Source organism: Anser brachyrhynchus, assembly GCF_964034855.1.
Source record: "Anser brachyrhynchus genome assembly, chromosome: 2".
Classification (NCBI taxonomy): Eukaryota; Metazoa; Chordata; class Aves; order Anseriformes; family Anatidae; genus Anser; species Anser brachyrhynchus.
Genome location: NC_137695.1, coordinates 10,610,003 through 10,623,440, shown reverse-complemented (window position 1 = coordinate 10,623,440; position 13,438 = coordinate 10,610,003). Strand labels below are relative to the sequence as shown.

At 38.8% G+C, this 13,438-nt stretch overlaps 1 protein-coding gene across 4 annotated transcripts in view; it reads left to right on the top strand.

The window, feature by feature from the left end:
- PTPRN2 (protein tyrosine phosphatase receptor type N2) overlaps window positions 1-13,438 on the top strand; it is a 645,529-nt gene that overhangs the window by 104,930 nt on the left and 527,161 nt on the right. The window contains exon 1 of one of the 4 annotated variants that reach the window (XM_080579574.1): window positions 11,253-11,393. The exons of the other annotated variants lie outside the window; for them this stretch is intronic. The gene's annotated coding sequence lies outside the window, so the exon portion shown is untranslated. Of the gene's footprint in view, window positions 1-11,252; window positions 11,394-13,438 lie in introns of those variants that run through there. 4 annotated transcript variants of the gene reach the window in all.

Below are 13,438 nucleotides of genomic sequence, written 5' to 3'. Positions count from 1 at the left end.
GGGGGCATCGAATATGTCTGAAAAGTGACCAACGTTTAGCAGTCTTAAACTGCTTAGAGTAGTGTTAAATAAACTTGTTGGCTGAAGAAACTTCATTTGCTGTGTGTTTCATGCTGAGTGCCGTAAGAGGGGAGTTTGAAGGAAGGGCTCTTCCTCGGATGTTAATAACATCTGCCATGGACACACTGGGGTCACACACTAGGATTCCTCAGTGCGAAAGTGGTAGGTTGTGTAGTAGAAATAGTTTTCATCTGCCAATGAGCTGAGGTGATTTTTAGCACAAAAGTGAAGAGGTGCGTAGGGAGCTCATGTAGTTGACTCTGCCGTTGTGGACTTGAGGTGGTAATGCTACAGTAAGGTACTGTTGTTCTCCTGTGTTGATTTAAAAATCTTGTGAAATATGGGTAAGACCGCTAACTCTTCACTTTAACTCTTACTTAATATCCAGAATTAAGTCTTGTATAAATAGGGCATGTCTGAATGACAGGTCAGTATAGATAACATATGGATTTCTGGTGTTTCATAACACCAATTTCTCAAATAAGTAGTAGAGCATTTTTGTAGGCACTTTAATTGAGCTTGTTCCAGTAGACAGTGGAGGATAATTTTCCAGCCTTGCCAGCTGGTCTGTATATTCAGGCCCCTTTGCTTCACTGGGTTAAAGTTGTAGATTACTTTTCAGATCTTAAGATTTTGCAACTTACACAATATTCTATAGAGCCAAAAACTGTACCTTCAAGGTTTTTAAGATGTCTTCATCTTTCCTAAGAAAACACGGAGTACTATTTTCTAGGGTTTTGGATATCTGAATGTAATTGTTTGTCGCAGCTCCAGGTATGTTATTACTGTTTGCAAAATATTTTAGTTCATCTCACGGAAGTACTCCTGTAAAACATGGAGTTTTGTTTCCAGAGCTGTGGAGGCTGTAGTATGGAGGACTACCGAAATTACTTGTGACCTTGCCTGTCATTCATTAGTGAATGCAGCAGCAACATTAATCAAAGTGTACTCATTGGAGAATTTTCATCTATAACATACTGCTCTCATAACTCTTCTGTGTTTTTCCTTGTGTCAGCAAGATCTGACGTTTTTAGAGCAGATGTGTAATTTCTGCAAATATGCGTAATTCACTTTACAGGGCATATATATCATATAGGAGATGCTGTGATGTTCAGGCTTTAACATGTACAATGTTTTATGGTTCTTGTGGGCTCGACCTCAATTTATTTGTGTAACAATTTTTTCAAATACTAGTGTGGAAGCTTCAGATAATACAAAGTATTCCTGTCTCCCATGCAAAGTTTGGCTGGTGATCTGTCCTAAAATACATTTTAATCCATGAGAATTAACCCATGGAAATGCTGCAGCACAGCACTTTGAATTAAAACCATGCATAAATTCTACTGACTTCAACAACATCAAAATTTCACCTGCTGTCTTTCTCACTCTAAAACCTGTCATGCTTGGCTGTGAGAACTCAAGCCTCATCGTCCTTCTGACGCCTGGTACAGACAATAATATGACCCGGTTGGTGGCTTATTGCTTCTCATCCTGTGTGCCTGTTCCATTACCTCTTCTCTGTACACTAAAGTGTTGGACGTTTTGTTCTTACTCTTTGACAAAAGTAGGTCAAGAGGTAGGTACATCCCTATTGTCATCCACAGCTCACACTGATGGAAGGAAATCTGTTAACATCTCTCTGCTATCTTGTTATTCTCAGTCTTACCTCTTGCACTCTGTTCCTCTGACCCTGTTCTTTGCAAAGAAATGTCTGAAATTTATAATGTAGGGCTCTATTTAGGAGGAGAATTCAATTATTTGGGAATTTATCCAGGAAAATAGGTGTATTCGTTACTCTTCTAGTACTTCTTGTGAGGATAGCTGTGTGATAGAAAATGTGAATGGAAAGCCATCTGGTCCGTGTCGCTATCCTGAGGATGTGTCTGTGCAGATGGGAGCGACTGTTGTGGAAGCAGCGTACTTGTAACTGTCGCGCTGGGTTCCTCCTCTGTGTATCCTGCCCGTTCCTCGACTGCAAGCCTGGGGCACCCTGTGTGAAACAGGGCCGGCCACGTTATCTCTAAGTGGTCATGCTGCCACTTCAGTTCCTTTGAAACGTGAACAAACAGAAAATTACTGTGAAGTTGAGCTTATTGTTCTCGGTCCTGTATGTATGCACTGCATGTGTCTCGAATTATACATTGTGAAAAGGAGCATTAGGTTCAAATATTATTTTGTGCTGTCTCGTGTAGTCTCAGTCCTTCTTCTCCCACAAGAGGGAGACACAAAATATTAGAGTATTGAGGAAGGAAAGCATCTGGTACAAGAAGACCCTAATTAGCAAGCGACTTTACCATTCCTGAGGGAAAGAAACTCGCAGAACAAGTAAATATCAATAGTGTGGGAACATTTGGTATGACAGAATGTTTTCTTGTAAAAGAGAGAGAAAGAGACTGTGTAAATGTGATTATAGGTTTTGAAGGATGGCAAAATGTTTCTCAGCTAGATTCTGGCTGTGTTGATGTTAGCACATAATGTGGTACAATTGGAGCAGACCTACCAAGCAAAACACACGATTTGCAAACCTGAAATCAAAGCCTGCACGGATTGCAGGAAGTGCTTTCCCCTGGAAGACCTCTAGTCTGGTCCCAGGTCTGGATGTGCTCGTTTGCATTGAAAGGATGAATGCGTGTGCTCTGGTATTGAAACCAAAGTGTGTTCAGTGGGGAGGATGCAGAGATTTGCTACAAAAACACATTACTCATGTGAAATAAAACACCACTGTAAATACACCCTCCTTCCATTTTTGTAAGTCTTCATGCCAAGGATTGTGTTTGATGTGCAAAATTTCATATGGAAACCCTGTCCAAACTCAGGTTTTGGCAGAAATGTGTTTTCTAGCATGAAATCAAAAGGAATAGTGTATTTCCCTAGAAAGAAAAGCAATGTAGCTGGAAGTGTTTTACCAACATCATTTTCCATTACCAAAATGCTTACCACTCTCTGAAAGATAGGAGTTAATGTAAGACTATTTTGTTGAAAAGGAGGACAGAAAAGATGAAGTCTATTTTTTTTTTTAAATGATGTTTACATAGGGACCAATGCTGACAGTCTCCCCTAAAACAGAACAATCCTATCCATCCATTCATCTACAGAGGTGCTCTCAAAACCAAGTTAGTATTGATGGTCACTGTTATGTTCCTCAGTTCATGTGTTTTTTTTTTTTTTTTTGTTGCTGATGTGGTTTTCAGCAGTTGTCCTCCTTCTCAGGAATATTGATTGGTTCCTGCAATCAGAGCCGCAGTGCTTTCTGAAATGTTATTCTTCAACTTTAGATTCTGTCTGTTTTTTCTTTCCTGTGTATTTGTACATGAACAGCCTCGTTTAACTTTAACCTTTATCTTCCTTTTTGAACAGCATGTGCAGGCACTGCTCTAGATGGCACCAGAGATTCTCATGTATCATCCAGAGCCTTTTTGTTATTATTGTTTTTTATTTTTATTTAAACTTGTTTATGGGCACTCTGTCGTTCTGAATAAAATCAGAACCAACCAAAAAAAAAAACAACCCTTTCCACTGCAATAAAATGTTGAATAAGAAAAAAAAGAGATGATGAGAATATTTATTTCCTCTTCATACTCCTTCCATTGCTGCCTGTGCTAATGACAAAGTTGTTTCATTACCAAATGGAAAGATAACAGAATATTATGGGAAAGACAAGTGTTTTGTCCTCCCTCCTTCAGTATTAAGTCTGCAAAAAAAATGGTTAGCTCTGTATAGTTAACAAAAGCAGCAGAGTAGTAACAGCTCTACTGGAACAGGGAAGAAGCAAAAGTCAGAAACCACTTAAGTGAGATGATTCGAGATTGCCTCACCCATTTTCCGGGCGCTGTGCAATGAAATTTATTCGGTCCAGTCTTACAGCAGTAATCCCGGAGAAGTCACAGAGAGGGTCTGGTGTTCTAGGAAAATAAAAGGTAATGTAGAGCTAACTTAAAAAAGCAGGATGTGAGATGGGGAGGATACGTTTATCTTAAATTTATCTTATATAAGTTTATCTTAAATTTCTGGGAAAAGGTTGGAATATGTGTACTTCACAACCTAATTTAATCCTGTGATGGCATAATAATCCACAGGGCTAAGCAAGCACAATAAACCTGACTAAATCTTAACTTCAGGGAGGTTTTTGACACTTGCTTTCTCACAAGCAAGTTGTACAAATATTGTCCAGGAGAAAGCCCTAACCCTGGTGCGTGCCTCACTGATGGATTAAATCCCACTCCAGGATGGGACCTGGTACAGGTGGAGGCCTGGGGGCTGCAGCATCACTGGGATTTTAGCCTGTCCCCTGTGATTCTGGTGAACGCCTCCCTGGGAGGTGGTCACAGATTGGCTGGCTGCCTGTTCGGAGATGCTTATCTGGTAATTTGCAGTGTTTTCATAATGACTTACATGATGCAGCTGAGAGCATGCTTATGAAATCTGCTGGTGATGTACAAGCCAGGAGGGCCTGTCAGCATATCCAATGACAGGCTTGAAATTCATAATGATTTAGGGAAAAAAATAAAAGGATAAATGGCCTGAAATAAATGCAGTGCAATCCTGTAAAGCATAAAGTGCTGCACTTTTCTGTAGTATAGCATGCATGGAGAAGGGACAGCTAGCTAAGAAGCAGAAAACACTGGGATGTAATGCACATCGCAAGCTGTGCCTATTCAGTCCCATCATCGTATTACCAAATAATCAAGTGTCCTACTGGTATGTTTAAGCAGGAATGTTGTGTCAAACGTCTGGGATATAACCCTACTCCAGTCTGCACTGGTGAGGCTTATTCTGGAGAAAGGCCCAGTTCTGATGCTGGAAGGCATCCATTTGTCATGATGCAGAGATGATGTGAAGGAAGACCGATGAAAGGATTGGTGTTCTTTAGACTGAAAAAAAAGAAAAGTCTGGGAGGGGAGAAAATGTCTCCCTGTACCAAAAACAATTACAGAATGGGATATCAAGAGCAAACATGAGGTAAAATGTCCAGAACCTCCAGATAAGAAGTACTGAAGTAGGTTCCTAGTGAGATGTAGTCTACAGGAGAGGTTTAGGGATTTTTGCTCCTGCTCAGGGGTGGGTGATGGGCTGTCTGATCTCACAAGGTCTGAACGCGCATCCTATTTTCCCTGTGATGCCAGCTTGCCTAGGTGGAGACCTCAGAGAATCAAGAGCCAGAGGAACTGTGTGGTACAGACAAAAAATGGAAGCAAAATATGTTCAGCTTCCCAGGACTTTAATCTTTGTGTAGAGAAAGACACAGGTGCAACCAAATGATAGGCAGTAACTGAAATGTGCCAGAATACAAGGGTGTGCTGTGCTCTACCATCTGTTATATTAGTTACGATTCTCATTGCAGCATCCTTCAGGCCTTGCTCTTGTAGAGGATTTTGCCTGCCTACACACTCGTCTTGTATGCCAGCCTCAAGCTTTAAATTGTCTTTAAACTTTGTGAGACATCAAAGTTTTTTGTCACTTTGCTTTTTTATTACAAATCATTTGAGGTATCATATGACTTGTGGGGAAGCATTTGGATGGTATAGAAACCTTACAGATAAAATGGTTATCATATGATGCGTATTGTTATTGAAGTGTCTCCGTTGTCTGTTCTTGAACTTACGTCCTAAGTAAGTAGTGTAAAACTAATTTTCCAGTCACAGACACTTTTATTCACTGGTGCCAATACAGGTCCTATTCATCTGGATGCTGCAGCTTTGAATATGGGATTAAATTTGCCTAATTTTAGCAATTTAGATGTTTAGATATTTAGTCTAAACAATCTAGGCTTTTTCTCTGGGCAATAGGTACAAGGGTTTTTATGGGTAATGTTGAAGGAAAGGACATTGCGTCTGGAAGGAAGGGGAAGTGAAAGCTTTGATTACAAAAGGAATAGGAAACATGATTTATCTTTGATGTGGAAAGCATCTATTTTTTGTTAGCTAGCTGTTAGGTTAATATATTTTGGTGTAATGGCTTCTTAGCATATCTGCTTAAAAAGGTGAAGAACAGTAGAACTATTTTCAGATTATTTTGTTTGGATTTAGTCATGCATATATTTTAAAAGGTATTTTGACTTATTAAGACCTAATTAAATCATTATTATGACTGTGATGTGAATACAAATGTAATGGCATTGAATGGAACAGGCATTTTGTTGTGGGAGCATGTATGCAATCTGTGATAAAGTCATTGCTATACAAATAACTGGTTTGAAGGGGAAGGCAATGTCAAAAAATATCCTTTCAGGTTCTCTTTCCCCAGAGTTTCCTTGTGACATCTGTCATTATTTTTTTTTTCTCTGCTATGTGAGAGTCTGGAAGAATTTGTCTGGATTTTGTAGGTAGAAATTACATAAGATGAATCCCATCCATGAAGTTGTATGTCTATTTGCCTGCAAAAAATTTGCATGTTATTTAAGGAGGAAAGTAAACTGTACTAGGTCTCTACTTTGCACGGTGCGTAGCATACTTAACACAGTCTCACATAACCAGCAATGTCAGTGAAGCTTACTGAGGATTAATATGATCCGGTGTTTGTTACTGAAATCTGTCTTCTGGCTGCTCTCCTGTAAATCACAACATAGCCATGCACATAAAACATTTGGTCATTTATGGGAAGAAAGTTTCATTTCATTCATTTTTGCAAGTTAAAGATAAAACTAGTTCTTGGATGATCTTATATATTGTGCCCTTGTAAATTTTACTTATAAATCTTAGTTTTGGAATAGCAATCTGTCTTTTCATCTTTGGAAACAAAGCCTTTTGAGAAATCATGCAGGGAAATATGTTGAATATTTCCCACAAACTACTTTGAATATGCTTTTTTCCCTTAATGAAATACAAACCTAAGAAATACTTAAGGAGACGTAGTTCTTTTTTGGCTTCTATTCATGATTTCTGTGATTAATCCTTACGAAAAATGTGGTCAACCTTTTAAACACTTGCAGTTCAAACACGGTGTCATTATTAAAAGGTCTGTGAATACTGTTTGAAGTTCTTGGAAGCAATTTGGGACAAATTCCTATTCCCTTTTGGAGGCTGCCATCTTGTGTTCTGAAATCAAAATTTACATCACTGTTCTCTCACTGGCCACTGTAGTTATGAAAATGACTTTTAAATTGTGAACACAGTCTGGTATTTACCCAAATGTGCAGTCAGATATAGTCATCCTCTTGTATTAAAACACTGTGCTCCTAATAATCTTTAAAAGATGCTTACTCGGAAACCCGCTGTTGGTCATTGAGAAGACAACTGTGATATGAAGAGCTTTGCAACCAACTGTTGGTTTTGACACTGAGAGATTATTTTCCTGCAGGTTTTATATATGATCACTTTATACGATATTTTTCTTGTAAAGTTCTTATTTGGAGATAATTTAAGTGTGAGGTATGGATGATTTGATATGAAAGTGCATTTTTGGGCTGCCTCTCCCAACCAAGTTCACAAAGGTTCTTCTGTTTTCTTCTGTTTTATAGTTCTAGATCTTCTTCTAGTTTTTGGCTAATTTTATCTTCTGCAGTATTTTCTTGTTGTCCAAAAAGGTGAATATATAAATAGTTGATGAGTAGATTACCAACTAAGGGTATTTCAAAGACTTGAGGGTTGAGGGGGAGCCATGAAAAGGCCCCCAGTGTAAGAATGCAGCAGACCTGTGCCTTTCAGCTGTAAAGGTGACGAGCAATCTTCTCTACTTTATAGCCTGAAGTGAGTTACATTCAGAACAAATCTAATGTGGGGAGAATGTTTAGCGTTTTAGGAATTTTGTGTCTCTCATACATAAAACTGAGAGCTGGAGCTGGACTTCTGAAAGTTGATGCAAACGGGAACTTTTTGCCTTTTTGCATACCTTAGGACTGACAGGTGTTGTACTTCTTTATAACACAGTATATTTTCCCAATCTCTTTATGGTGTGAGTTAAGCAGAACTTGCTAAAATATCTACTGTCTGTCTTTCTGAAATGAAATTCAGTGATATTTGGAAATTCACTTCAAAGTGATAGTTTCTCCACCCGTCAAGATGTAAGTACTGTGAATTATTTTTTATTCGCGTACGAAGGAAAACGAATGTATATGTGATACACTTGACGAAGAGGTGCTGCAACTGCTCGTGGTTCATCCACGCTCATGATACAGTTATCATCTCCATCTGCTCTGGAGTATGACATACATACTCTTAATGACGTTTCGCTTGTTATGTAAAGCCTTCCATGTTTATTTTTAGCATGAATTTACAGTGGGCTGGACATGAAAACATATTTAATATTATGGTATGTATTCTCAATCATCAAATAAATGCTTGAAAGAAATCAGTGGCAGGTAACAGAAAAGCAAGGCATTTCAACTGTAAAACCAAGTATTTCTTCACTGAAAGGGTTGTGAGGCATTGGACCAGGCTGCCCAGGGAAATGGTTGAGTCACCATCGCTGGAGGTCTTCCAAAGATGTGTAGATGTGGTGCGGTGCTAGGTTAACGGTGGGACTTGATGATCTTAGAGGTCTTTTCCAACCTAAGTGATTCTCTGATTCTATGTGAGATTGCTCAAATGCAAATGTAAAACATTCACTGAATTATGAAGAAAATATGACTGAAAAGCAGTTAGAAAATATACTGTTTCTAAAGCTAATATATAGACTACACTTGCTTTTAGGGTAATCTGTGCAGTTGCTGAAGTTCACTAATGGAAACAAGGAGAAAAAGGTCACAGTGCCAATATGTGGATATCCATAATCCAGCAAAGCAAAACAGACTTTTTTTAAATTTTATTTTTTTTTATCTTTTATTTTTATTTTTTGAGAAAGACAAGTAAAATGCACTATCATTTATTTCCGAAACACTGAACAGGGACAGGTTGTATATTCTGGAGATGACTCTGTCATTGGAGGTCTGCAAGTTCCTTTGTGGCTGAAATCTCGGATGCATTTGTTTATCCACAAGCAGCAACTTTCAAGTATGGTTAGAGAAGAAAGCAAGGGCTCACCATGCTGAAAAATCGATAGCTTCTCAATGGTGCGTTGGGCTGTGTAAAATGAATAGACAGCTGTAGACACAAATGCAGAGCAGGTCAAAATCTGGCACTTTCCTGAACACCTTCAATACCGTTGTACGTGTTAAAGGTGCAAAGCTGTTATCATCAAAATACCAGCAACAACACAAAGTCCCCAGGCTTGCTGCTGTGCTGGCAGTCCTAGAAGATGAAGAAAATTGCAGCCATGTATCACTTCTAAAGACGATGCTAAAGGAGAAGCTGCTATGAGGTGCCATCTTCAGATGTCAGGGGAAGGGATGGATGACACTGTAATTAATTTAAGACTACTGTTGTGCTGCTTCAACTTGGTTAAGCTGGTGCCTTAATAAAGCAGAGAGCAGTGTGTGGTGCTTTCCAGGGAAGAAACAAGAGGAAACGGGTAGTAGTCTGGAAAAATAAAAGCTGCTCTCGAGGCTATTGGCTTCCATTAATTCCAGTTGGATAAACCCAGAAATCAGAAGATCCACAGGGAAAGAAGATTCTTACAGCTAGCAGAAAACATTTAGTGATGAGCCTGTTGCTAAAGGACTGGAAAGGTGTTACGTTATAAATCCTGTATGGAGGACTGGGCCAGGGACATGGTTAACATTTTTCTCAAATTTAGCAGTAAAGCAGAACATATGTTTCTTTGGATTAGCTAAAATATACAATTTGTTCAACTGACTAAATCCCTGTATCATTATTTGTGTCCAAAACCTGGAAAAATCTTTTTTTTTTTTGTTCTTACTATTCTGAAATTCTGAAGTTTTCTTTCCATGAGTATTTTTTTTCCACAGCTAAAGCAAAGAGGCCTTGCCAACAACATCAGTTACTTTTTCATCTTTTTTTTTTTCTTTCAGCAGGAAGGAGATACAGTAATTTTAATGTGGAAAGTCTTCATTTTCATAGGAAGAGAACAAGGGAAAAAGGTAGAAATTAAACCCAATTCAGGCTATTACTTGATGCAGCAAGAAAGAAAGGTGCATCTTAAATGGTGTTTCAACAGACATGCTAAAATTACCTAGCCTAATAAAAAGAGGAGGCTTCATATTTTCAGTGAGGATCAAAAGCATTGAAATGAAATCCTGTAATATTTCCATCCTGGGAGGAAAAATGTCTCTAAAATCTTTTGTGGATTCTGTGATCAAGACTTTCCTCAGCTTGATTGCTACACCAAACAGATTTAAATACAGTACAGTAAGCTTTAGTTAAAGGAGCAAAGTCTTGGTTGCTTTTTCTGAGCTTATAAAGTTCAGAAATTTCCCACAGATTTCCTTCCTAAATTTCCTACCCGTGGAACATCAGGTTGCTGTGGCAGGAAAGGAGAGCAGTGGGGAGGAATGGAGACATCGTCTGCAGCATCCTGGGGTCTCCCCGTGTCAGGGCTGTAGGCAGCACAAGTCACTGAGTCCAGGTAAGCCATTTCTTGTCATTCCCTGGCTCCTTCTAATACTATGACTGCAGGAAGAAAATACACATGCAAGGCTGTAGGACCAAAGAAGTTGAGTGTCCCATGTAGGCAAGCTCTTCTTTTGGGGTACGCTGTGCCTTAGTTCAGTTATTCATTAAGTGACAGTCTCCCAGTTACTCTGCGTCTCTCAGATACTTGTTAGTGGTACTACACAGCTTGAAAAAGCAAAATAAAAATCTTTGGGGATGACTTCCTGCCAGAGGGCCTGATGTGCTCTGTGGTGCGAGTGTGCTGCCGGTTCGTTCTCTGTTTGTTCTGCTTGTCCTACGAGCTGTGCACAGACAACACATTCCTTGGACAGGAAGCCTGAAGGTTCGTCTGGCAGTGCTTTCCATCTGAGACTGCGTGCTCCGAGGCACATCACACGAAGCTTGTCATAAGCCTGGCACGAGGGGATGACCCACCTGTCGTGAACCGATTGTTTAAAAATTCAGCCGATGCTTATTTTTTCCAGCAAGGCATAAACTGCAACTCTTTGTTGTAGCTGTTAGGAGATTATAACGTGGAAATGAGTAGCACTAAAAGGACTCAAATTTTTTTGTAGTGTTTATGGCTTCTCAGAGTGTTTTGTAAACTTCTTCATGTCCTTGGCACTTGTTCCGCAACTGCAACAGAGCGCAGGCAGCAGCAGAATTCATCTGGTTATGGCCTTTCCCTGGCATCTTGGGAATTTGTGAAGCCAGTGAAATTTTCAGGTGTTGTTTCTGCCATCCTGTGGCAGTCCTGATACACTGCAAAGGGCTGATCTTGGCAGGCTTTTCTGAAACGTGGACTGTACTGCGTGATGCTGGGGCTGTGATCAGTCGTGCCCTGATCCTTGTTCTGTTTGAATGGAGTTCTTGTTCCTCATCTGTATCCGTGTGCCACATGACTCAAAGGTATGACAGGAACAATTTGGATTTTCTTCCATATGTGCACTTGAGTATACCCTGCAGCAAGCTGCAATTGTTATTTGTTAGCAAACAATGAAGTTTATTTTTCTCGCAGGAAGCATAATACAGAGGGAGATTCTTTTGAATGCTGCTCTTCGGATAATTATATATTCTTGACATGTTTTTGAAATGAAAAGAAGCAATATCAACTAAGAATGTTCATTTAAAAAAAAAAAACAAAACACACAACTAGTTGTTAATACAGTAGAAGCAATTGATCTTTATTTTTACTTTAAAACGATATTTTTAATGGAATTCCTAGAAAGAAATTCTGTTTTTATATTCACGTATTGTTATTACAGTGTTTTCATCTCTCTGGCATGGAATGGTTAGTTTCTGTATGTGATCTTCATGATAGCTAGATAAATTTTGAATTTTTACTGAAATTTAGTGAATAATGATAATAAACCTTAAATTAATCCTAAAACCTTATATTCTTAAAATCTCCATAGATTAAACCCAAAACATATATAATGAAAACATGACCTACAGATCAGTTTATTCCTCAGTTACTATTTTCTTAAATACATTTCCGTGAATTGAAATTGTACCAGTGGAAGAGCCTGGGGAGGGTGGGGAGGTACAAACAGAAGTAGATTGGGGAACTATCTGAATGCTCCCCCCCACCCTCCAATAATATTAATCTCCATCTTTAAAAACTAACTTATCTTCTAATTTTGCGGTTCTGCATGTCCTTTGGTGCATGCTCTACGTAGAAGTGTTCAGCTTTCTTGGGGTGAGAGGAGGCTGTGTGCTCTGGATGTTAAAACCAGATTTATGACATAAACTTGGAGAGTTCATTCCATATTCTTTGGAGCAGGGACTCTGTGACACGCGTGGCATGTGGATAGTACTCCAGGAGTTCATGTACTGCAAGTCTGTCTGGTTTTATGTGGGACAGCCTATTCATTCTGGTCTATTCAGCACAACCATTTCACTTTGTTCCAGACATGGTCTCCTGAATGGCTTTGGTTTTCTGAGTTTCTATATACAGCTGGGATTACGTCATTTCTAAATGGAAAATTTAGCTTGAAACATTTCTCCAGCCCATCAGAAAATTTAAGCTTTTCAGTCGTTACCCATCTTACTATTTCTCAGGTAGGCATGACGAAACTATATATAGAGAGAATTTTTGAGTGAGGGCAAATTCTGGTTATGCAATAGTAGCAGTTAAACACAAAACAAAATTATGGCAAAATTCATTCCTTCATTCTATATTCCTTATATTAAGATATTTGTATTTTGACTTTTCTATCTAAACTGGGCATTTGAGTCCTTGTTTTCTAACACTCACTGCAAATTGAACTGAAACATTTAGGAACGTAATGGTCTTTGAGTTTGGGGCACCTGCTATATGTTTATACCTTAGGATAGTTACCCTGTTTGTTTGAACTAAGTCACAAATAACTTTATATTTGGTGCATACAAACAATACTTCTATTTTCAGAAAAAAATCTGGAAGATTGAGTTCTTTGTCTGCTTTATAAAACCTGTCTATACGCATGACCTTTTTATAGTTTAAATATGTATCTGTGTGCACTGGGCTTTATGTAACGGTGTGTATTGTACAGCAGAGGGAGTATTTTGTCAGGAATCGAGAAGGCTATTTGTCACTGCATCACCGAGCGCTAAACACATCCCCAGCTTTAGCAAGATATACCATATCTGTTTATCAGAAACAATCAGGCATTAGCACATTAAACAGTATACAAGTGCAGAGGTTGGATGGGATAAGCTTTGAGTTACTAAAACGTTTCTTTTTGTCAGCTTGTACAGAATAGATAACGATATTTCTGAAAATGGAGTGGAAAATGGATATGCATGTTAAAGATGAAATGTTCAGTTGCTATCAGCATTTCTCTGTTCTACAGGCTGTTTTTTTTTTTAAAGTGTCCTTTATGAATTACTTAGTTTTGTGCAAGATTTCCCCTCCTTCTCTTCCCTAAATCACTATTTCCTCTTGTCTAAGGTTTTATGCTCTTTATGCCCAG